The 27,506-nt window shown below is 36.3% G+C and overlaps 1 protein-coding gene across 1 annotated transcript in view; it reads left to right on the top strand.

The window, feature by feature from the left end:
* The window catches only part of LOC131439242 (uncharacterized), a 684,657-nt gene that overhangs the window by 2,766 nt on the left and 654,385 nt on the right, over positions 1-27,506 (top strand). The window lies entirely within an intron of this gene.

The following is a 27,506-nucleotide window of genomic DNA, read 5'->3' as shown; positions in this document are numbered from 1 at the left end:
CACTTCCAACAAGAGCGATTGCGTCATCCAGCTGCTGGTTGTTTGCATTGGAGAAAAAGAAATGTACAACGATGGGGAATATTATACCAAATCAGCCATTCCAATGGCTCTAAATGCTATCTAAAGAACTATTCAAATTGCTTTTTTGCAAATCGGAGTTAAAAATTATCAATTTAATGCAAATCTATAATAGTTTGATTAACTATGTGCACTTTTCGCAGTGCGCCATTCGCACCAAGCGAGTGCAAATAAAGCTAGCATTTGGCAGCTTCGCGTTGGAGAAAAATGTTCGAAAAGATTTTAATATCGTAGAAAATTTCAAAAATTTGGCCCTTCTTGAATGCCGGAAATGAAACCCGTACAGGATTTTGATAATTTCTTTCACTGAAATATGCAAATCCGATATTAAATAATAGACATCAACATTTTATGTGTTGCTATTTTTGTGGCCGCTCATTTGTGGAAAAGCTACAAACGGAATCACGTAAAAAGAAAGCTTAACCTTAACCAAAATTCATTCAGTTTGGAATCAATTGGTACTGTGAGTAGTTCGAGCATCGTTTGCATTGGAGAAAAAGACAACGATGGGGAACATTAAACCAAATCAGCCATTCTAATGGCGTTAAATGTTATCTAAAGAACTGTTAAGATTATTTTTTTGCAAATCGAAGCTAAAAATTATCAATTTAGTGCAAATCAAGAGTAGTTTGATTAACTTTGTGATATTATCGCAAAGCGAAATTCGCACCAAACGAGCGCGAATGAAGCTAGCATTTGGATATTTAGAGTTAAAAAAAAAATGTTCGAAATGTATTTAATATCATAGAGAGAATTCCACAAATTGACCATTCTGAAAACCGGAAATGAATCTCCTCCAGCATTTTGATAGTTTCAATTTCAGTTAACTCAAATATTGAGATGTGTGAAATAGTAAAACATATGAGCGATGGTATGACTTGTGTTACGATTATATTTATGTAATGATTTCAAATGACTTGAAATGGCGCCCTACTTCCTACAATCGTAATGCAAATAGTCATTTCCAAGACTTCAAAGCAGCTAGCGGTCCTACTCAGGACCCCAAAGGTAACGTAAAGAACTTATTTAGAAAACTGTCTTAAACTGCCGCTTTAGTTCCTAGAATACAAACGCAATCTTGCGAAACCGAATGGTTCCTCTTCAGGTCTTACAAAATCTTGAAAGGTCAAACGGTATCAAATTAATTTTTGTGACTAAATAATACATAAAATTACAGATGCCCTGAAGATGAAGGTGTTACCTTCGAAATGTTGGCCTTTAACGAAAAATAAATGAATAAAACGATATCAAACTAACTAGAGATTATAAGAAGAGAAAGAATATGAAATTATAGAGCCATAGTACTCAAGGAAGAGCAAGGATGTGAAGAATAGAGTGCGGAAAAGTGAGACGTAACAAGGGTCATTTAAGTAAGCAGAAGGCTTCTCATATCTAAACTTTTACCTTCTACTAGAGGAGTCGATCTTAGGCATCTTAGCGATACGAGTCATCCGAGTCTCTGATATGTCAAAAAGTAGAGGCAAAGGTCATTTGCCATTTACTGTCCGAACCGGCCATGTTTTGACAAGAAACCTATTGCCCTAAAATCCATCTCTACACATCTCGAATGCAATCCCACACGGCTCAAGAATTATAAAAATGTCATACAGCCATTCACGATGAAGAAAAACCACTCTCACTACACTCTTTTTATGGAATTTGACCTTACTGTTTTAACAAATTTCGCAGCCGTTTCTTAGCGTGCAGAATCATTGCATGGCTAATACTACGATCCTTCTTACACTAAAAATCCTTCCAGGTCGGGACACGAAAGTGACGATACAACTAACCAAAAAACTCCGGGACTGTACTAAAAACTATTTCAATGTGTTCTTAAATTTACTTAAAGTACGAATTCAAAATATTATTTTGATTTTCCAACAGTATTTAAGCAAAAAACGCTATCGTACACTAAATTTTCCGTCAATTTTGAGATGAAAAATTACCACAATATGAAAATTGAGAAATTTCGAAAACGTAGAGGGGAGGCATTTTATACCAAGAAAGTATGTTCCAAATTTGAAAAGAATCAGTTCTTTAGATTTTGTGGGATCGTGTTCGAAAAATTGGTTTTCAGAAAAACGTGTTTAAATTTTTTTTTTTTCAAAACGTGAGCAGTGAGTTTTGCTCCAATTGATTTAAAATTTTGGCACAATATTTTTGAAATGTTAAACTACAAGTGAATGTAGAAAAAACTATTTTCCGAAACTGCTTATCCATCATTTTGTTTAGAACATTTTTCTAAACAAACTGATGCTTTCTTCATCAAGCAGTAGCGAAGGAAACTGCCATTGCGTTTTTCAACAATGACTATTTTCCTGTGATTGTAAGTAGAACCTTAAACTTGCATAATAATCGACTACTAAGGTGGAATGTAGACCCGAAAACTGCGCACAAAATTTCAACCGCTTGAGATGAACGAATCGTCGCACAAAGCATAACAGGCAAAACAGAAATTTCATCCGGATCCGACTTTCGGTTCCGCAATTACAGGGCGATGAGTGTCAAAGCTTTCAAACTGCCATATAAAATGATGCTACAAACCCGGTACGCACCGGTACGTGCTGACACAGAAGAAGAAAACACAACACGCCATTGTTCAATTGTGTACACTCTTCAAAGAAAACGAAACGGTTACGAATGTCTGCTACTGGAATGTGATTTTGGTAAACCACAGTGCTACGGTTGAAAAAATCTCAGCTTTTTTATGATAGGTGCGACTGAAAGAATAAAAGAATGTGATAGTTTTAAAATTCATTTGATATAATAAACTTACATCGGAATTTCGTGCTTGCTGCTGTCCCATGTTGTTTAGTTTGAATTACATATAAAAAAGTAACAGAAACGTAGGTTCGCTTGGTGCGATAGATTTTGTTTAATTGGTTTAAATCCTCCAGCTGTGAACATCCCCTGATCTCTGGAAAAAATCTTACATTTTCCCAGTTTTTAAAAAGGTAACAAATCAGATATTACAAATTACCGTGGAATAGCCACATTATGTGCTGTTTCCAAGTTATTTGAAATCATTGTTCTCGACTTCATAACTCATAAGTGCAACGACTATATATCTGAAAATCAACACGGAATCATTCCTAAACGGTCAACATCTACTAACTTAATATCTTGGACATCTTTTATCATCCGATCCATGCAATCCCGTCTACAGGTAGATGCTATCCACACCGATTTCTCGTCGGCATTTCATAAAATAAACCTCTTGGCGACAAGTTTTGACACTTTTTTCCAATCTTTTTCGAACTGTTGAATGGTTTCGGCTGCCGAGACACGTTTCCTAAGATGTGCCTTCGTTAATGCCCAAAATTCCTCAATTGGTCGAAGTTGTGGGCAATTTGGTGGATTCATGTCTTTTGGGACGAAAGTTACATTTTTTGTAGTATACCATTCTACCGTTGATTTCGAGTAGTGGCAAGAGGCAAGATCTCGCCAGAAGAGTGGCTTCGAATCATGGGTAGAAGTCGTTTTTGTAAATATTCCTTGATGTATATTTCGCTGTTCATTGGAGCAGTGGTGATGAAAGGTTTCGAAATCTTACCGCAGCTACAAATTGCTGGCCAGACCATAGATTTCTTACCAAATTTTTCGACTTCAATCGATGTGTAGAACTGGTTCAACACTTGCCCTTCTCGCACCGTACCGTAACAATTCCTTTTATATGCACTTCGTAAATTAAACTGGACAGTATTTCCTCTACCATCATATGAAGCACGCTACATGCTACTTAATATTCAAACGCTTAAAGAACGCCGCGACCTTGCAATGCTCTATTTTATCAGCGACATTATTTCTCAACGCATTCAATCACCTTCTTTATTATCGCAACTAAATTTTTATACTCCTAGCCGTCAATTACGAACCAGGAAATTATTTTTAGAAAGAAACACTAGAAAAACTTATGCAAAATATAGCCCAATCAATCGTGTAATGCGCCACTACAATCAATATTCCCTAGGCTTTGAATGATGAGCTACAGGGCGCGTACCCCCCTTTGGCGGATGGGGGTGGGATTCAATTTATACTTCGTATTGACAAAGTCGGACCATACCGAGATCGATCGATGGTTCGCTTATAAAAGTGAAAAGATGAAAATAGTTATGTTATCTGGATCGATCTCGGAGTGGACAGGAGTAATACTGCTTGAAATTGACAATAGGTCATTAGGTGGTTTCGAGCATTCTTATGCCTCGAATTGGTCACCAATTTGAATTATCTTGATCTAGTTGGGATGAATATTAATATATAATAGTCGTCCTGGAATGGTAAATTTAATTCAAAAAGGAGGACTATTGTTATCAGGAATAGGTAAATTGATATCTTATGAACTGTTAAGGAACTTTCAAACCTTTCCGATCCGGTTCGGTGTCGGTAATGTTTACAAGTTGCAATGACAGCGAGGCTGATTGCTCGGGTGTAAATACACTCTCAAATCGAGAAAGGTTTGAATGTTCTTAGATTTCTCCAACTTGGACACAGATGTCACCTTCTAACTAAGAGTGTGAGATGTGTGTTTCTGGAAGAGAACGGTTCACGTGGACCATTTCATCCAATCACACCTAGTATTTCTTCACGAAATACATGTAGTTCTTATTTCCTGGATGCGTGCTCAACACTAAAAGGCCCAAAACATAGTTTAGACCTAAATTGCTCTGAAGCAGTCAAAATGGAAGAGAGAAAGTCAATAATAAAAACTGTGACAGAATAAATGAAAGCTTGTGCAGTGTGCCTTAGTGCATATATCGTTAAATAAAGAATTAAAAAAGTTCATAGAATTTTAAGTAATCCTTCCATTGTTTACATATCGTGACTTTCCTGGGCAATCTAGTGTTAAATGCGCATCCTTACGTTATATAATTTAACAGGCTTACTAACACCTGAATTTGTTTTATTTTATTTTATGTTCTTAACGAAAACCGAGCCTGCTGAAACAAAGGATTATCATCGAAGATTTAAGACCAAGAAACAGACCCTAGAATGTTCTCAAGAAAATGAAGAATAATAGGTATTTTATAAAATTACCTAGCTTTTGGTAAGTAAAATGCCTTACGATTTTTACTATTATTATTATTATTATTATTATTATTATTATTATTATTATTATTATTATTATTATTATTATTATTATTATTATTATTATTATTATTATTATTATTATTATTATTATTATTATTATTATTATTATTATTATTATTATTATTATTATTATTATTATTATTATTATTATTATTATTATTATTATTATTATTATTATTATTATTATTATTATTATTATTATTATTATTATTATTATTATTATTATTATTATTATTATTATCATTATTATTATTATTATCATTATTATTATTATTATTATTATTATTATTATTATTATTATTATTATTATTATTATTATTATTATTATTATTATTATTATTATTATTATTATTATTATTATTATTATTATTATTATTATTATTATTATTATTATTATTATTATTATTATTATTATTATTATTATTATTATTATTATTATTATTATTATTATTATTATTATTATTATTATTATTATTATTATTATTATTATTATTATTATTATTATTATTATTATTATTATTATTATTATTATTATTATTATTATTATTATTATTATTATTATTATTTCTATTATTATTATTATTATTATTATTATTATTTCTATTATTATTATTATTATTATTATTATTATTTCTATTATTATTATTATTATTATTTCTATTATTATTATTATTATTATTATTATTATTATTATTATTATTATTATTATTATTATTATTATCAATCTCGATAATCTACTAGCTTGTGATATTAACAGGTGTCTCCGGTATAGTAAAAAGCAATGCAATGGGGCAAAAGGAAACGTAATGTAACATAGACAAAGATAGAAACAATCAGAGCAGATTAGAATGGATAGTGTTAGTAGACCAAACATATCTACATTGATTAGGGAACTTCAAAGTAATAATCGTAAATACCGCTTCAGACATAAAAGACTATATAGGAAAGCAGGGCCAAGACCGAAGCGGATACAAAGCGAAATTTTCCAAAGTCTCATCGACGAGGACATTTAAGACACAGAAGCAACTGGTAGGATGACAAAACACCAATACGATCCAGACGCACGACTCAATGATTAACTGGTTACAGGGTGAAGCACACACTTCCTGCCCAAGTGACAAACTCTCTGGTGAACTTGCAATAGAAGATATTCGTATCTTTAGTTGCAAATTGATAACCGTAAAGGAATCTGTCGCTTGGGTTACATGCTGGAGGGTTTCCTCCTTCGTTACTAGTGTTCATTTGGGCACTATAGCCTAGTTCGTTTGGTATGGAAAGTGCGAATCGTTGTAACCACCCCCCTCGGCCAGAGCAGCCCATAAAGGGAAAAAAAATATTTTCGTCCTTTGAGTTGACCACATTCAACAATTTCGTCAACTTAGCGTGTCAATAGTACGGATTTTCGCGATATGCGAACAAAATTTTGTCACATTGACACTCCTTTCACTGAAAACGTTTTTCGTTCGGTTCCGAAAACTCTTCGGTTTCATGCTAAAAATGAGTAAAAAACAATGGAATGAATACCTCACCATCCAAGTAGTTATTAGCATCTCAGTTTTCACCCCACCCAACACTGCTGCTATTCATAGGATAACCACAGACCAATCGATCACTCGGCAGACGGCACCCAAAAGCAATGAATATGAATGAATGTATCACAATGAAACCGCAGCAACAGAAGCCGGCCTTCTCTCGCCTGATTGCAAAAGAAAAACAAAACTACCAAACCACAAACTAGCTCATTCAAAGCTAATTCATTCGTGATCTCTATCGGAAGTAGTTTTTCCGTAATTGATGAAACAACTTCCCCATGCAGAGGGAAGAAAAGTATGCGATACCTGACTGGCACACTAATTAATCATCCTCGTTGTTTTCGTTTCTATTTTGGAGCGCTTCCAAGCCACCCATCAAAGCTGGCCGCCGGATTTTGGCTTTCGCGGGAAACCCACGAAATTAAGCTGGCAACAACGGCGGGAAGGCAGCTCGGGCGATATCCTCGTGGCATCTCTCTGTTCGTACCCAATGCGGTTCCGGTTTTCTTTCGGCAACCACAAAAGTGCCTTCGATTTTCCATTAGAACTCGCTGGTGCACCTGCCGGCAATGTAACCACCGGAGAAACCGAATTCGATGGCGTGATAAAATGTCATTAGAACGATTTACCGCTTTTCGCCGCATTGGATGATGGGACCCCGACTGACAGAGGCTGATGCGGACAAAGACCGGCTGCCGTTTGGCACAACAACAGCTGCTCCCTCTCTATCTTGGAACAATCATTTTTCCAAGTGAGAAACGGGAAATCGCTCCGACCGCAACCGATTTCACCAATAGCTGGCTATAAACGACCAATTACTTCGGTAATCACTTGCCACGTGAATTGATTGAAAAGGAGGTTACTTGGACTTTGTTGGTTGTTTGATTTGCATGTTTTTTGCATTAGACTAGTGAGCTTGTTTTCACTATCTATACGATTTTTGAAAACTATTTTGAATTTAAGGTGTGTTCGTCGAATTTACCTCATTTACAATTTTGTAACGGAAATAAAAACAAATAGGTAAAATTAAACGGATAGAGTAACACACTCAATAACTTATATTGTAGTTAGAAAAAAATGATGCAAATTTGTAAATATTTACACTTCGGCTGATTTATCTAAATTTGATATGACTAAAGCAAAATTATATTCTTCGTCTTTTGTTTCCACTCTGACAGCAACCTGAGAATGTAAAGTAATCTAAAGTAACATACAATATGGTGATTTAGTGGTTTTGTGCTTAGGGCAAATAGCCGTTTTATATACTTTATGTTTCGCCTTCAACTCGTCAGTGCATAACGGTTTATTTAGAGTGTTCTGTATATAGTTCTGTACGGAAAAAGTGTTCTATATATACCAGAAGTTTTATGTTTGCTTAACGGTTTATTACTCTACAGTCTTAGAGTATTTTACTTACCTTTTGAGGAGAAATCACTCATTGTCGAATCCTTCCATAAGCTACCCAAAATTAAACTTACATTTACCTAAATTCTGAGATAATCTCTCGTTACCTAAAATTGGGGAGATGCACTTTAGTTGATTTTGGGTAGTTTTTGACCCAAAATTAGGTAGCGGCTGGTAAGAGTGTTGGCTCATTTTCAGATTGATACGGTTTACTTAATTTAAGCTTATTAAGGTGAAATGTAGCGTCATAAAATGCGCGCAAAATTTTATCCGCTTCAGTTGAACGAACCGCCGCACAAAGCATACCAAGAAAAACGGACACATAGAAACAAGAACCTTTTTTCAATGATTAAGCGCAGTGGGTTTACCTCTCGTTATATTGGCTTGTAAAAAAGACTGGACGTAATTGATTTTTGAATCCTTTTCACTCTGAATATATGCTAATTCAATCGTTATTGTTAGTGATTACTCACACTAGAGCTATAAATCATGAGTAATTATGAATGACTAACATGAGGTTATATGTATATGTATTGAATAACTTGCTAACCATGTATATGCCTGAGCTTAGTATCAAGCATGGATTCTTCTTCAAAAGAACGATTGAAGACAAGGGAACATTCAAGTATTTTCAATATCTTTGCCAATAGTTCACCAGGCCCTTCCCGCCGATGAGATAGAATTTTCGTGAAAGTATTTACTTGACTCGCATGAGTTCATCTTACCATGCAGTTAAAATTATTTAGTGAATCTTTTCTCAAGCACATATTTGGGACACGAAATTAAATATAAAGTTATTTCGTAGTTCATTTTTATTCAATCGATTTTGAAAGGAAAATCAAGCGTTGATTCATTGTATTTATAATAATGGAAAAACCAATGAATTTCAATAAGTTTTCCATGCTGACTGGCTCGAAGCTGACTCTCAATTTTCATCACATTGTTTGCATCACAGGTCAATGAACGATAATATTTGGCTTGTATTCATTTCATTCAGTAGCTTGTCAATGATGAAGTTATAGTTTTGCTATAAAAATTGCTGCAATCTAAAATAATACCTGTTATACGATAATACACAGCCAAGCTCTATTGCTTCAGCAACATCAATGCATTGAACTCAACAGAATTGGACATTATTAGCATTATAAATGACAGTTACTTAGAAAATTAACCGATTTCTTACAACGCCCATTTTATTGTATTCAACTCGCTTTTATTTCAACACAAAACCCAATGCTGCATAAATTCGCGTCATTATTTTATATATAATTTTTGCTCACGATATAATGCCACCGTGCCCACCGTGCATTTCTCACACCACCTCAATACGAAACAGCAGCGCGCAAGCAATAAAAAAATGCAGAAAAGTTTATGTAAACTTTTTCAAATTTCGGTTGTTTTAGCTAATATTTTATAATTTTGAGTTGCATTTTCAGATTCTTTGTGAAATTCTGCTACAAACACTACTTTTCAGTTCTAAAATCATCCCCGTGGAAAGAAACAGTAACCTTTTATACATTTCTAAAACCAATTACGGCTCGGCAAAGCAAAATTTCAAAATTTTAAGAATACTTAGTTAAGATAAATTTAATTTCGAAAACTTAATGTTTTTGGTTTTTCGAAAATCGGTCTAGTTTTTTAATAATTGATCAAAAACGCGATTTTCGTATTCCACTACATTTCACCTTGAAGGTTGAGTTTAGATACAAAGACTGAATTAAAGCTCATTGATTTACCTCTCATGCACTATTTCGCTGCATCGCGAACCATGAGAATCCAATGCCTGTTTTTCTAATTAAACTTCAATCCATTAGAATTCTTTCATTCCTTCTGTCGGAAGTGGCTTTGATTTTATTCAACCGCAACACCGTGTTCAACCAAACCAAATACCGGTAACAGACATTTGTGTCTGCACTGGCGTTCTGGTTTCTTCAGCACGTTCAATTGGAAACACGTACTTAATCGAAACTCTCGCCGCTGGGTGATTTTGCTCGTTATGTTTTGAAAACAAAGAAAAAATAATCAGATGAACTCAAAATTAAATAAAAAGAAGTCAAATAATAAACGATTTCGATGGGCGTGGAAGTGGAAGCGTTTCACATGAAATTGATTGATAATTGAGCTGTGTAACGCCTGAACATCAGGGCACCAATGGGTTAAGCGGTAGTTTCTTAAAATTTTGCAACTTTACAAATACTCCTATTCAAAAGCAAGCGCATAATCGTACAAGGGTGAGTGCTGACATATCGCTTGAAGATTTTTAATTTTAAAGAATCACTAAAGAGTAGGGGAAGAGTACGTACCAACAAAATAGTCAAAAAAAATTCCAAATTATCACAATTACGATATTACCGACGACGTTTACTGTTCGCAACAAAATCAGGACAGATTAAATTTGGAATAAAACAAGTTTTCTGTTAGTTCAAACAAAGGTGCATTTTTTATTCATTTGATTGTGCAATATTTGTCACCTTGAAACTAATTACAGTTACATAATCAGGCGGCATGAAGGAACTACTAACCTTTGAGTTTATTCCAGCCATGAAGGGTATCTGCAGACTGCTCTGCAACCGATTTAGCAGTTTTTTACCAAGGTTATCGAAATTTTTTATAGTTGTAGCTTGTGATTTACATGGAGGGAGTTTTCTCTTCACAAGAAACCAATTCCGCTCAATAGATGGCAACTCCGGGCAGTTATATGGATTCGCTTCTTTCGGTACAACATGAACTTCATTTGCTTTATACCATTCCAAAACATGTTTGGTCTAGTGACAGGATGCCAAATCTACCCAAAATAGCGAGAGAGCATCATGTCTAAAAATGGTAACAATAGCTTCTTTAGTCTTTCTTCACGGTATATTCCCTTGTTTACCGTTTCGGTAGTGATGAAGCTTTGCCCAGCCACAACTGGATATTGCCTGCCAAACCAAATTTTTTTTTTGAGAATTTTGACATTTTTCTTCATCTTGAAATGCTCCTCTACACCGTTCCGTTGCACGGCACTATAAAGACATCCTAAGGAGCTGCCTAAAATTTTCCAGCACATAAATTTCATCGTCTTTCAACACGAAGGAAAACTTCGTCAAATATTTGCGATACAACTGGCGAGCCCGGGTTTTCTACCGTCACATTCTGTTTATCATTACGGCTCGGTACAATTTTGACCTTGATCGACTTCATATCTTGCCGGTGTCCTGAAGTATGCACAAAAGAAGGAGACGTATTTATTTTTCTAGCCAAAGTACGTACTGAAAGCTCTGTCTCTGGCTACACTTTCGCGCCTTTCTGGATGGTTCCGGAAGTCCTTTTTTCCCACTCGCAGCCTTTCTGACTGTTTTTAAACGTGCATCGATAGATTTAAGACCGTTATGGACAGTGCTTGCAGAAGAACCAGACTTTTGTGCAAGTTTTGCAACCCAAATTTTCATTACGATCGCACACCAATGCTTTCCGCATTTGGTCTTCCTTCGATGCCATTTTTAATTGAAAATCTTGTAGTATGACCAACAATTTATTTTACTCAATAAAGTCTGCGTGTGTGTCACGCGTTGATGACGTATCAAGTGTACAAGTTTGCTTCCGCCGTTTTTTTTCCAAAATTAATAGCTTTATTGCGAAAAAGTATTGTCCGTCGCTAGCGACAACTTTCTTCCATCTTTCCGGCAATTTTCGGATCCCGACTCGAAAAAAGGAGTCCTCTTTTGACGCTATCCATGAAGCAATTCATTTTTACAACTCTTCGAAGGATTGAAAATGTTGATCTGCCAGGCCGTGTGCCATCGAACGGAATCGGTGGAAGTCAGAAGGGGCGACATCTGGGGAATACGGCGGGTGGGGCAAGACTTCTCATTTCAGCGTTTCCATGTACTTTTTGACAACTTTTGCGACGTGAGGTCGAGCATTGTCGTGTTGGAGGATGACTTTGTCATGTCGCTCTGGATATTGTGGCCGCTTTTCTTTTAGCGCGCGACTAAGGCACATCAGTTGCGTTCGGTAGCGATCTCCTGTGATGGTTTTACCCGGTTTTAAGAGCTCGTAGTAAATCATACCGTGCTGGTCCCACCAAATACAAATCATAACCTTGGCGCCGTGAACATTCGGTTTTACCTTCGACGAAGTAGCATTCCCGTGCTTTCCCCATGATTTTCTGCGTTTAGGATTATCGTATCGAATCCACTTTTCATCACCGGTTACGACACGATGTAAAAACCCCTTACGATTTACGGCGATCGATGTCCCTCGGTTTCAATTCGTACGGCACTCAGTGTCCTTCTTTCTGAATCATGCCCAGGTCCTTGAGACGTTTTGAAATGGCTTGCTGACTCACTCCCAACGATTCGGCAAGCTCTTCTTGGGTTTGGCACGAATCTTCATCAAGAAATGATTCTGTTAGTTCATCTTTGAAGGTTTTTTTCTCTTCCACCACCATGTTTGTCTTCGATATCGAAATCACCATTTTTAAAACGTTGTAACCACTCCCGACACGTTCTTTTACTCAGAGCAGCATCACCATAAGTTTCTGAGATCATTCGATGCGCTTCAGCTGCATTTTTTTTCGAATTGTAACAGAAAAGTAACACTTCCCGCAAATGGCGAGAATTTGGCACATAAACAGACATTTTCGAGCATGCATAATACGAAAACAAGAACAGCCAACCTGATCAGCTTCAGCCGGTACAGCCACCTATCGGAAAACGGCGGAGTTGTACACCTGATATTTAGGGGTGTCCAATTTTTTTCGCGAACAAGCCTTACGATGCATATACGTGAAATAAGTATTTTTGTATAGTTAAATAATAGAGCTGTGCAATATAATGATAACATTCAATCTCCATATGCAACACTTTTCATATATCTGCATCTACATTACGATTTATAATCCTTTATTGTACCCACATACTTCGAAAAAATCCTGCAATTTTACATCTTAGAAAATTCACAAAAATGGAGCATTGCAGTTCACGCAAATTCACGTTCAAGAATATGTAATATTGTGTGATTGAAAAATTCCATGACATAAAATTATTTAAAATAAAAATAAAATACTGACTGCGACCATCGCGCGCAATGAACCGAGAATCTTTGGATTACACAGTGCGTCCGTTAATCCACTTAGCCACAGAAACACACATCTGCTAGTGGTAAATAGTGCATATAAATTAATACAGTCACCTTTGCTAACCAAATGTAAATTACAGTCGGAACTAGTAAAATTTATTCTATTCGAACATTAAGTCATTACAAATGAATTTTTCTGTCATTTGACAAATTATGTCTTTATAAATTCCATCGTATCAGCCCAGGAAACAAAGATCAAAATAATAACAAATTTTATCTTGTTTTGATGTTTCTGTACTATCAAAGTGATACTTAATAATCTCTTGATATTTCATCGAAGGGATAAAAAAATTGTACAATATCTGTTTAGCATAAAAATTAGTTAATTTATCATATTTCGTTATTGAAGAGTTATTCCAATGTCATTAGGTTCTATTGATCTAGTAGTTCTATTTTCAAATATAATACTATTAAATAAACTGCATCAAAATCAGATAAGATAAATGTTTATGATATTATTCTATTCTGAATGCTAGAATACCAAATAACCGAAAAATTTTGTTCTTTATTTAATATTATAATGACGGAATTGCATATTTTGTTGCTATTTTTTCATGCAGACTTTGTTATGAATTTTGATATTTTTCCTCTTATTTCAAACTAAAAAATGTAAATTTCTACCATTGAAATGTTTGTTTTTAATAATAAAATTTGTTATTGGTTTGTAAATCACTTCTAAACGGGAGGTATTTCACCACCTGGAGATTCAAGTTTTTTATTTATTTATTTTATATTTCTTTTCTTTTTCTAATGTATCACCTGTCTTTTGTTTCATGAATTTCAATGCATTTTGTTGTATCAAGTTACTAACTGCTTTAGAAGTCCGGTGCGTGAGATGTCACCACTACATAACCAAAAACAGAATAACGCGATTCCCGACGCGATACCGTTATAGCTGCTACGGATAGTGGAGACTGGAGACCGTACACTGTTGCCGCGTTTGTACACTGCGGCGCACACAAATGTGTTTTGCACTTTAACATTTTTCATGTCGATTTATTCATTTTCGTTGTTTGACGTGAAGCCGCCATAACTAAGTTTAGTTTTGCAATGACTGAGCGGAAACATATATTGAAAAAGCCAAATGAATGAAAAACTAACAGAAAAGATGAATTTTTGGAAAAAGATACTCTCAGAGACAGGACTCGAACCTGCGTTCTTATGCATTCCGTGCATACGCGCTACCATTTCGCCACTCTGAATCATGTTTTAGTCACTCTAAAACGCCAGTCAGACACATTTTCATGTGTTTGAGAACTTTTTCCTTTGGATTTCATTAGTGGTGGCGGACACTAAAATCGTTTTCCGTTTCAGAGGTGAGCAATAGAAAATGAATTTTTATTATTTCGAAAAAACTACTCACGAGTATTCTTCTCGTCCACTCTTGAACACATTCTACTAGAGTGCCTAAAATCAGAGTGAGGACAGCTGTTCGATTGGAAGGTAGACTTTTTTTGACAGAATCGTTCATGTCAAATACTACTTAAAGTCAACAAAATTGCCAGCATTTCGAATTAAATGTTTTTAGTTATTTACAACATGGCGGATGAGATAAGTTTGTTTCCTTAAAGTGTATGAAATTCAAATGAAGAAATAATGTATTTTGAATTATTTGTTCGGGATCCGTCAATTCGAGAAAATTATATGCTTTTAATATGTTTTGAATTGATTGGACTTATTCAGTCACACTACCAGAATATTTGGTTAACTTGTGTTAACTTGTGTTGTTAATTTGTGTATTATGTATATTTTATTTGGTACGTATGTCATAGATCTACGTGTTCATATATGCAGTGCAACGAGATTATCGAAGTGGCTTTTACAATTGAGTTTCAAACAATCTTTTTTAACAATAGTTTATTCTCAAATGAATGTTGAACCTGACATTTTGGATGGAATATCAGTTCTGATCAATTTTTCACCAACGTTTAATGAAAAATAGAAATAAAAAAGTTAGCAATACTGCTCAAATGCATTTGTATTAGATTGCGCTACACAAAATAAACAAAGCTTAATATTTTCTGTTACAAAAGTAGTTTTCCGGAAAAATAAATAGTTTTACAACAACATTCCATATCCATTGCCTTTCACGTTTTAAATTAAAGGTTCCTATTTTGCGGGTTTACTTATAGAAGGTACGTACATTTTTATATTGCAATAATTTCAGCAAGAGAAAATCCATATAGGAATGTTTTTGTTGCTAGTCAAATGTGTTTGTGGAAGTTAGCTGAAATTGAAATAATTTTTTGCCAGCAGTTTTTAGAAAACACGGAAAAGTTTTAGACTAAGATATCCGCCTTTCTTGAATTGCAATTTTAATTAACTGATTGGTTTATTTTTCAACCATATGGAAAAATTTTTGATTAAAATCAGGAAAAGAAGCGCCGGAATTTGTGTTTATGCACACATTGTTGACATTACTCATACGCTTGCAAAGAGTCTTGCTCCTCAAACGAGTATTAAATATTGTATACTTTTTCATCGTCTGTATTTTATTAAAGTTCCAAGTGTGAGAACAGGAAAAGACTTACATCAGTGCTTGCACAATATTTCAAACTAACTTGATAAAGATAAATTCATCACAGTAAATTGTAAACTACATTGTTTATTGTTTCAATCTTAATTCAGGAACAGCTTTTCAGGTCCATGCTATACGGAATTTAGATATTATTATTATTACAAAACAATCTACATCTACACCTACATCAAAATTGGAATATGTTTTCACTTTTGCGGGTTGCAGAAGCCTAAGGCTATGTTAGGGACGGAACTGGGTGGGTTTAGCGATATGATTTTGCCTTAAAACCAGCTATGTTGTAATCAATGATTTATTATAGTGACCCAAAACACTCTATCTAGTGAAATGAAAAATCCAATCCTGTTTATTTAAAATAAGTTCATCAGTTGCCCCATATGAAACATGGACCTTTACGTAAACAAGGATGCCAGGTCATTCAGAATTTGATCCAGAAACCAATTTGTGCAACATCTGAGCCCACTTCCCATAAGAACAATACAGAACGGGTTCACTTTCGTGAGCAAAATAAAGTCTGCATTTTCACAGTGTTTCCCCAAGTATGTATTCACTGATTAGTCTGCGAACCTGGCATCGCTGCACGTAAAATGAAATAAGTTCGATCTCTTTTGTCGAATGTTTGCGTTGCTTACGTCAAACCGTAACATTTCATGGTCACCACGTTCGAATCGTAATCCAATTCACCAAAGAACGTTTATTTCCGGGATGCGAAAGAGGAAAAAAAATTTCTAGTCTGGCTGACAGATATTAGCCCGTTCTATTATCTCAGTGTCACTCAAATACGAGCTTGGAAAATTCAATAGAAAAATGAATCACGTTTCGACGGATGCGGGTCGGGTGTTTTTTTGCTCCAATTCGAAACGAAAGAACTGACCGGAACCGTTCGCTATCGATTGAATGTGGAGTTCTATCGGCTCAAAGTTAGTGGCATTAGAACTGCAGCCAATTTCCGGACGTTTCTGGGTCAGTCGTGTTCGAGCATTTTTTTTTGCGTATCACGGATTGCGTGCAATGGCCACGCAAACAAAACTTTACGATTGCATGACCACTGGTACGCGGGTGTGCGGTAGGATTCGGTAGGATTAGACGTAGGAAATGGTTGTCATTAAATTAATGACCGGCCGCGTAATTGAATCCGGATGATGGGGTAATGATTTTGCCAAGGCAATCCACAATGGCCGGCCGGTCCCTCCCGGAAGGAAGCAAAGGAAGGAAGATTGCGTGAAGTGGAGGTCTACTGCAAGTAAATTATATAAATGGCATCATCAAACGTATGAAATATGACGGAAGCTCCTGATTAAATTACATTATGCTTGATTAGTTGCGTCTCGCGGGAAGAATGCGTAGATAATAATGTTTCGTGCTCATTTGGGGATATCCATAATTATTGTTTGGATGCGTGAGCTTACTTAACTTAAAGAATCTTGACACGTGGAGATAGAACTTGTGACCTTTGATCTGTCGCATCTAAACTCGCTCTAGTTCAGTTAGACTATCAACAAAGTAGTAATAATCGTCTGCTTGATATCTGTTTTGTTAGTCAAGAACTCAGAAACACTTAAACAATTTTAATTGTTCCTTCTCAACTCGTTAAAATCCACACACCTGGAGAAATTCGTGTAAATTAAAGTTAAACCGATATATTCGAGCATTAAAAATGACTGTTTTACTACATCTGTTGAAAACTTATATATTCAAATTATTCTATTCAACTATACTCATATTGAAACAGCGTTCCGGGTTTGTTCAATTTCTTCAACGGTATCGAATCATAATATTACCTTATAATAAGATATACAAAATTGAATCAAGCCATATTTCATCACTCTATAGCAGCACAGCGAACGTAAATTCCGCTTAGAATATATTCGTAGTATAAACAGAAATTATCAAATCAACCCACTGTCGCCCGTGGTCTGTGTCTGGTGCGGTCGGTCCCGGGAAGGATTGATAGTCGGAGCTTAAAATCAGTTTGGCTTTGCCAACACCACAAACGCTATTCCGTCGCTCATTCATAATTCACATCTCATCATCCCTATTTGCGAGGGAATGCAGTGCCAAACTTTCCAGCACGTCCCGTAGCTCGAACCTCCATCGCAATCCAAACCGTCAGTGTCATACTGACTGGCACGGCGGAAACTCTGCCGGTAGAGAACTAAACCGTTTTTCAGTCCTACACACCGTCTAAGCCACCCGGGGTTGCACCCCCCCATGGCACAGTGGTTCCTGGTCTGTAGTTTGCCGGCCAAAGTGTGAGTATGAATTCAGCGGTTTGCGAAATAGGAAATAGGACGTTTGGAGAGTATTTTGGGTTATTTTATAATTTTTTGCACATCAAAGAGCTCTGGTCACTGAGATTTCACGGTGAATCTGTAACTGGTAGAACATGTAATAATTATTTAGGTCAAATAGAAATTTATCAAATCGAATGTCTTTGTAAAGCGAAAACTCGGGAAGAGAAGGGAAAAGCAACAGAATTGGCAATAAAAATCGTATAAATGTTATCAAGAAAATAACAAGAATTGATTAGTCTGCAACAAAATAAAAAAAAATTCAGATTTACGAAACTTTATTTTTCAAATTTACTAAAAACCTTAAACTTATGAAGCAAGAAACAATTATTTTTGAGCTTTTTTTGTGTAAAAAACTACAGAAAAACACACTTTAATTATTAGTAATGTTTTTTTTTATTTGACCCCGGTTTTAACCATGATTAGTCATTCACCGGGGAGTAAGCGTGGTGTTTCTACATTTCCTTTAACAAAAGCAATTTTTCCAATGTTTTATTTTATGAATTTTTTTTATTGATCGGTCGATTCAGTTTTGCGACTGGTATGACGAAAGCTTCTAGGGACCGCGCAAAACATCAGATGGCCCACGCGAAGGGGGGCCGGCATCGATGCTCGAGGCGTTGTTGGTCACGGATCTCGTATTTTAGAGTTGAGCTGTATTCTGTGTGAGCTGGACTGTAGAAAATACATCCGAGGTAGAATCACCATGGGTAGCCAACGAGCTGGTTTACTGGATCGTTTGCTGGTTCATTTGATCGAGGAAGGGCCGCATGAGGACGGGATTTTATGAGTGTTCCTGAGGTCTTGGTATTCCGGGCAGTTGTTGACTACATGCTTCACGGTCAGTCGGGAATTGCAACTGGAACACATCGAAGCCTGTCGGTTAGAAACGCAGTGTTCGTGGGACAGTCTGGTATGTCCGGTCCTCAATCGGGACAAGATCCTTTGTTCCCGGAGGTCGTTTCGATCTGTCCATTCTGCCGATTCACCCTTTATTTTCTGCAGGTGACCGGATGACGCACGATAGTGTTCCACGAAATGGTAGATGAGTTCTGACAATAACATACATCAGCAACAGGCACCTTGGAGGTATACAGGGTGTTGGTTCTCCCGACGGTCGCAAGTCCGTCGGCTCTTTCGTTCCCCAGGATCCCACTATGGCCAGCAAACTGTGACATTGCCTTCGCAGAAAGACTCGATCGCCGGAACAAAAGGGTACCTGGATCTTCCAGCCTCCAGGGCAGAAATAACTGCCATGGAGTCCGAAAAAATCACAGCCTAGCATCCTGGTGAGAAAGTGTTCAAGCTAATGCGTATTGCCGCGGCCTCGGTGGAGAAAACGGAGCATGGCGGGTATAAGCTCCGTGCGATGGAAGTATTCCGTCTTCAAACCCCGATACCAGTCCGAGAACAGCCTCGGGATGCGTCAGTAAAGCGTTAAAATTTGTCGGCCAGTATTTCGTTGGGCTACTGCGGGTGGAGGGCGGCCGCCCAGCAGTGCAACTAGGGAAGTATCTATTTTAGGTTGGTCCTGTTGGTACCATGGTCTTATCCAGACTCGGGGAAGACGTGCCAAATTTCGAAGATTTTGACCTGTGAAATTGTTATACAGACTTTTGGCAATTTGAAGTAGTGTACAATCATCGCCGGTAGTTTTTTCCAGATACCCTAGGGCTTTTTTTTTTTTTTTTTTTTTTTTTTGGCTCTGCGCATGATGACGATTGCTGAACACCAGCGAAATTTGAGGCGTCCCGCTTTAACGCATGCCGCTGTTGCTGGGGTACTTGGCAGTAAGTTTGAAGCTAACCTAATAGTTCTATTGTAAGTGGGCCCAAAGATCATGTTATCTATGCTTACTGCAGGGCCAATTTTTAGGCCCGTTTTGCGATTCCATCTGGGGTGGCTAGAGCAAATCGTACGAATCGGTCTTAGCCTCGATTCTCAGTCCTTCTTAACCAGGGAGAAATGATTAGAGAAGGATGAGCACACTTTATTTTGTTATCTTATTCATATAATATGAGTCTCAGTGTGTGTGTGTGTGTGGTTAAAAGCTAGTAAGACCTGCTTGCAAGAAGAATTTACTGGTTAGCTTTAAGGAATTTGTTCCATTTTCAATAGTCACAAACAATAAATTCGATGAAAACAACTTCAATTGGAGCCCAGTTGGCTATAAGATCTTTCAGTTGAATCTAAGTTCTAGACAATTTGTCTAGCTTTCCTGAAAAAACTTGTAGTAGGTAATGTTAGAGACATAACCGCGACATTGCCGTAGGACTACTGTCGACAAGGGGCAAAATACTCTAAAAATGCACATTTATTTTTGTACATTGTTCTACTAAAAAATAATCCATTTCAAATAAAATCTCATTAGATCTCTGTAAAAACTTTGGATTCGGAAAAGAACCGATGGATACCATTTTTCCGATTTTCAACACAACAAATCTGTTGTCTCTCGTTTGGTGAACGGCGCATAAAGTAAATCTTCAACTTGCTTGCGTGCTCTTCCCTACAGCGCTAACGTTCCGCACCGAGTCGTGGCACCCATGAAGTTGGACGTCGTATGGATTAGTAACGACGACACTTATTATGATTGAAAGTCGATTTTACAAAACCAAATTAATGTGTGTTGTTTTCATACTTTGATGAGTTTTCCGCACTTGTTTGAAGCGAAAGCCGCACTGCGAACGGAGCGAACAACGAACATAATAGATCAAAAGTTCAAAAGTGCGGTTCTAACGGTTACAAAAATAACAACGTATAGAATTTCAAGGTTGGTTACTCCATTTCGGATTACCATTTTTCATTTTTCGGGTCGATTGAATATATTTTTTCTGTTACTCGTACGCAAACGACCAGCAGCTGCAAGATGTAATCGCGGAATTTATCCCTGGCTTTCAGAATGTGGTATTTTCTACAGTATTGATATGCCGTTTGCTGGTTTTATTTGCATCACTTTTGAGCACAGCAAAAATTGGGCACCCTTTAAAATTATTCTAGATTTGCACCAAACTGATGATTTTTACCTACGATTTACAAGGAAAGAAATATGTATAGTTCTTTAGCTAACATTAATATTTAGACCCATTAAAACGACTGATTTTGTATAATTTTCTCCATTGTTGTCCACTTTTCGTTTTCTTTTCCTCCAATGCAAAAAGCCAGAAGCTGTACGACGCAATCGCTCTTGTTTGAAGCGAAGCTGGCTTTGCGAAATAACCGCAACACATCTGTTCGCACTGTCAATTTTTATGGCTGAGTCCTGTTGTTTACACTCTTCTCTAACCACTTGTGCAGTCGTTTATTCGTTTTCATTAGTTTGTTTCGCAATGCGTGGACTTTCAGCAGAACAACGTCGAAAAATTGGTGCACAGAACGCGGACTGTAACTGAGAAAGATAGCAAAAAAGGAATGAGTAAGTGAAAAAGCCGTGCGAAATGCAATCAGAAAGTTCGGTAAGGATAACACCTTTGAGGATAAACCGAAAACAGGTCGAAAAAAATGTCCTGCTAACCCTCAGTTGGATAAACGTATACTGAAAGCGTTCGAGCAAAAGAAGAAGGTTTCAGTTCGGGATGTGGTAAAAAAAGTAAGCACTTCGAAGTCGAATGTTCTTCGTGCTAAAAAACGTTTGAATCTTCGAACCTATAAGAAGCAGAAACAACCAAAACGTAGTCCGAAACAAGAAGCATCGATCAGGCCGAGGGTTCGAAAGCTGTACAATACGATTCTTGCTGGAAATTTGAACTGTATAATCATGGACATGGAAACTCACGTGAAACTCGATTACAAATCCTTGCCGGTACCCCAATATTATACGGTGCAAGAAGGGCAAGTGTTAAACCAGTCCGAGACATCGATTGAAGTCGAAAAATTTGGTAAGAAAGCTATTGTCTGGCAAGCAACTTGTAGCTGCGGTAAGATTTTGAAACCCTTCATCACCACTGCTTCAATAAACAGTGAAATATACATCAAGGAATGTTTACAAAAACGACTTCTACCCATGATTCGAAGCCACAAGGATCCTGTTGTCTTCTGGCAAGATCTTGCTTCTTGCCACTACTCGAAATCAACGGTAGAATGGTATACCAAAAATGTCACTTTCGTCTCAAAAGACATGAATCTACCAAATTGCTCACAACTTCGACCAATTGAGGAATTGTGGGCATTAAGGCCATCGTCCAAGTACCATGCGCGCGGGTGGTTTTAGGAAATTTTCGATGGAAATATCGAAAAATTTGACAAAACCAAAAACATACAGACCCTTGAAATACTTTTATCTATCTACAGGGTGAAAATGACTGGAAAATTCGGAGGATTTTACGAGTCTTATCAAAAATAGCGCTGAAAAAATGAGCTTTTTTTGTAATTTTTTACAATTATTTGAAAAAATAATTCGATGGAAGGAAATTTTTTTTTCAAAAAAAAACCTCATGCTGGCAACAAGGATCACATTCGAAAACATTTTTGGAAAACCTTTTCACGCTTTTCATGGAAAATCAACGAATTTCATATAACCGATTTCGTGGAAATTTTGGAAATTCGTGGATTTTCTATGAAAAGCGTGAAAAGGTTTTCCAAAAATGTGTCCGAATGTAATCTGTGTATCCATAATAAAGTTTATTTGAAAAAAAAAGTTTATGTCATCGCTTTATTTTTCCAGATAATTGTGAAAGATCACAAAAACACTCATTTTTTAGAGCTATTTTTGATAAGACTCGGAAAATCCTCCGAATTTTCCAGCCATTTTCACCCTGTAGATAGATAAATGTATCTCAAAGGTCTGTATGTTTTTGGTTTTGGCAAATTTTTCGAAATTTCCATCGAAAATTTCCTAAAACCACCCGCGCGCATGGTACTTGGACGATGGCCTTAACGAAGGTACATCTTAGGAAACATGTCTCGGTATCCGAAACCATTCAACAGTTCGAAAAAGATTGGAAAAAGTGTCAAAACTTGTCGCCAAGAAGTCTGTACGGAATTTAATGAGGGACGTTCGCAAGAAGGTGCGCCAGCTAGTCTACAATGGCTAAGTAGCAAATGTTGAGAATAATATTCTGTTCAACTTTTTTTGCGTTTCGCCTTCGGCTCGTCAGTGCTTAAAGCAGTTCAAATTGAACTGCCATCTCGTGCCTAGCAGTTGAAACTAAATATGTGATTTTTTGCACAAAACAAAAAACCCCTAAATGTTCAAAAAATCACATATTTAGTTTCAACTGCTAGGCACGAGATGGCAGTTCAATTTGAACTGCTTTAAGCACTGACGAGCCGAAGGCGAAACGCAAAGAAAGTTGAAACTAAATATGTGCTTTTTTTGCACAAAACAAAAAACCCCTAAATGTTCAATATTCTGTTGTTGTAGCCCAATATTATCAGTATATCGAATCAAATTTGAATATCTAATTTCGGATTTGCATACTTCATTGAAAGAAATCATCCAAATACTGTGCGAGATAATTTCGAATTCTTTACAGTATTAAACACTATTCGGAACTTTTTTCTCGGACGAATCTCGCACAGCCAAAAGTTCACGAAGCTAAACAAATTATTTTAGATTTGCCCAGAACTGATGATTTTTACCTTTGATTTGCAAAGAAAATAATCTGAACAGTTCTTTAGATAACAGTTAGAGCCAATAGAACGGCTGATTTTGTTCAATGTCCCTCGTCGTTGTCCATTTTCGTATTCTTTTCCTCCAATGCAAACGACCAGAAGCTAGATGATGCGATCACTTTTGTTTGATGCGAAACTAGCACTGCGAACAGGTATGCTCACAGAAGAACTAGTTGTTGTTTTTCGACGTTTAGGCTTGAGGGGCGGAACCTCGTATTTGCCATTGACTGAAGCACCAGTTGAATAATGATGGGTGTACACAGTTTCACAGTCTTGACGTAGATGGGGGTCAGTGCATTCGATGTGTCTCCGTTAATGGAGTATCATAGACTGAAGCTAGCAATTATGACGTTGCGTGTTTGGACCAACTTTTCACAATTTAAGCAATGTTTTCGTAATAAACGTGGCATTACTATCAATCTTAAATGTGAAATTTTGAAAATGAACCCAGGTGAGCGTAGTGAAAAAATACGTGGTCTTCGATCAAAAAGAAGTAAGTTTCATTTAAGAGATTTCGACTATAATTTCCGATACTTCTGAAAACAAAATCCGAGACAGGTATAGACGAAATCGGCTCACTTAGCCATCAACTAACATGACTTACAAATTGGAATAGTTTGTAATGACGATTTTAAATTTTAAGCATTCGTCACACGGAAATATTGAAACCTGAAAACCGATCCGGATCTAATTCAGGAATTTTGCATAAGATTACGAGACTTTTCATTTGAACCTAAGTTTGTGAGAGTTGATTGAGCCATCTTTGGAAAAACGACGTCAATTTCATTTGGAAGCTTTTGCTCTTTATCTCCAGAACTTCTGGAACTAAGATCCAAAATCTCTGCATGCACTAGGAAATGAAAGAAGCAGATAAAACATTACTACACGGAACGACCGAAATTAGCTTTGCGCCTAATTCGTATTACTGTTTTTGAATTAGTTGATTTTAACATCAAAATTGCCAAAATAACTAATAAATTGGTTAATATTCAGAATTTAATTTGCTGAAAAAAGTTCTTGTTTTTAGCGAATATATTTAGATGGCGAAAATCCTGGACACAAACCAGCAACATTTCAATCCTACACGAAATTCTCGTTGTCAACTAATTTTGTTGTTAAAATCAAATAGTTTGGCGCTGTTTGGCTGTCATAATCACTGCAGAAAGACAGCACAAAGAAAACAAGAATGCAATTGGTTTTATTAACAAGTTTATTTGTCAAAAACTCATGAGAAGTGTCAAAGCAACACAATTCGTTGAAAAACAAAACAGGATAGTCTTGTTGAAATTGTTTTGATATATTTTATATATAGATTTTTAAATTTCTAACTGACCGATATGTAAAACTGCTGTAAAGTTGCTTGGTTTAAGTTTATTTGTGGAGTGCTTTCAGTTATCAGTGAATTATTAAAAGATTAACTAACAATCATTTCTGTGACCAGTGCAGAAAGTACATGTTTATTGCATATTCTATGCTTGCTTTGCCATTCCGACTTCTATCTCTGAACTTTTTGTATGAGACGACATCTGAATGCTTTGGTTTCCGCTTAGTACATGTAAATAAACGAAAATATACTCGTTTAGTCGCTCAATAATCAGAAAAGAAAGTAAACAAATCGAAACTGACACTTCCCTGTACGGTCATTTGGAAAATTTACCGTGATGTTACAAGCAGCATCTACAACAATAGAGTAGGACACATGAATCAAAGAACTACTATCCGAAATGGTAAGACATTTTCATTGGCCATTCATTACATTCAGTGCCAAACCAAAGCAGATCGTTTGTAATTACGCTTCGTGATTGTAAGTGAGAGTTTACAATGAACAAATTTGTTAGGAGAAGAAAATCATTTTTACAATGCATAAGAATTCAACAAATTAGATAAAATGAGTTATGATCAGGACCGTACCCATATGTATTGTTTCTTTTCTTAAGAGGCCTTTTACAAACTTAGGAAAGCAGCTATTAGATTATAGTGCAAAATCAATTATTCACATTATAAACATAAATAAATTTATTAAACTCAAGAAAGTTTATTGATCAAATCAACTGACAATTCCAATTAAAATAAATTAATTATTTGGACTCGTTTTGGCTGTAGCTAAAATTAACAGTTCGTATTAGTTGGAATCAGTATATATTTTACTTAACTCAAGAAGGTTTATTGTTATTATTAACTGTCAATTTTCATTGAAATTAACAACAATATCACTTAATCCAACAACATTTTTTACTGAAATCAACAATAATTATTTGTTAAAATCAACCATAGTTTTGCTGATTTTGTTAAAAATATTAGTTGAATGAAAGTGGAGCGTGTCTTTGCTAAGAAATGACAGCATGTAAATGTTGCAAAATCAACTGAAAAATTAGCAAATTCAACCAACTTTTTAGCATTATTAAGGGGTTCAACAATAACAAATCTGAATTAGCAAATATAAGAATTTTTTAGTTGTCCTAAAAAATAATTAACTAAAATCAGCAAATCAACTAATTTTTTCGCCAAAAAGCTGATTTCGGTCTTTGCGTGTAATAAAACGCATTCGCCGGGGAAAAAATCCTCTTTTTTATTAGAAATAAAAATTTTGATTCTAATAAAACAAATCAAATCAAAAAAACCTACTAACAGTTGTGTTATTTTACTCTGTGGGTGGTTTAATTTTTTGTGTATCTTTACACAGTTCTCGATTGATAATTCTAATGGCCGTACAAGCAAGTGACAGTTTCTCTTGATTTACTTTGCCTTTTATTGATTACTGAGAGATTTACGCGTTTATAACTCAACTCTTTATATCAAATAATACTCCAATAAAACGTGCTGTCAAATCTTTATAATCGCGTCACAATAAACAAAAGAGAATGTAAACAAATAGGAACTGTCATTTGAAAAATCAGGCGAGTTAGAGCGGGTATTACTAACAAAACAAAAAGTGTCGAAAACCCACTGCGCTCAATCATTGAAAATATGTGTATCTTATTTCTATGTGTAGGTTTTGCACGAAACGCTTTGTTCGATAATTCGCTCAATTCAAGCGGTTCAAAATTTGACACGCACCATTTTGGCACTGAAATCAACCTTGGGCATCACCGTGCTTAGAGTTTGAGGTATTAGTAAATGAAAAGCACTCGAAGGTGGTCCACACTATAGACTTCGAGCATACACAAACACATACACACACACCACCGCCAACCTTGAAGCTGCATAATAGATGAAGAAATGTCGGCCTGTAATGACGGTTCATAACGGCCCACCAAAGTGGAGCGTGGTGTGACAAAAGCCAGTGCCGGAGGTAAGTTTGACTACTTTCGGTTCCGCCTGAGACATTGTGGTACGCGATTGAATGAGTAGCCTCACTACCTTCGGGCTTTGAATGCATGTGTGTGTGTGTGTGTGTGTGTGTGTGTGTGTGTGTGATTGTGTGTGCAAGATGCGAGTAGTGGCTGTTGCACTGGATGAGACATTTATTCTCGGAGTTCGGTCGAAGCCACGTTCGCTGAGCCAGAACTTTTCAGCCGGGATTCAATTTGAACAGTGGTGGCTGGGCTGGTGCGATGTATTATTCATCCGGAAATGCAAGCAAATTGGATCGTGTGCTGGTTTCACATCGTCAGTGAAACCAGCGTAATTTGAATTCAAATGACTTCTTTCAGTATGTGAAGGACTGTTTGTCGCAAGTAGCTCTTCCATTTCCGAGCTTTTGAAATTCCTTTTCCGTAAGGAATCGAGAGCAAGCGCGTTTGTTGGAAGATGGGTTCCCTGAAAAGACGCTGAATAGCCGAAGTCTAGAAATTTTCAGTACACGTTTTCAAACACACGTACTTCAACACAAATTGGTTCAAATGGCTC

The sequence above is a fragment of the Malaya genurostris genome, chromosome 1 (genome assembly GCF_030247185.1).
Source record: "Malaya genurostris strain Urasoe2022 chromosome 1, Malgen_1.1, whole genome shotgun sequence".
Lineage (NCBI taxonomy): Eukaryota > Metazoa > Arthropoda > Insecta > Diptera > Culicidae > Malaya > Malaya genurostris.
This window is presented reverse-complemented; position numbering and strand designations above follow the sequence as displayed.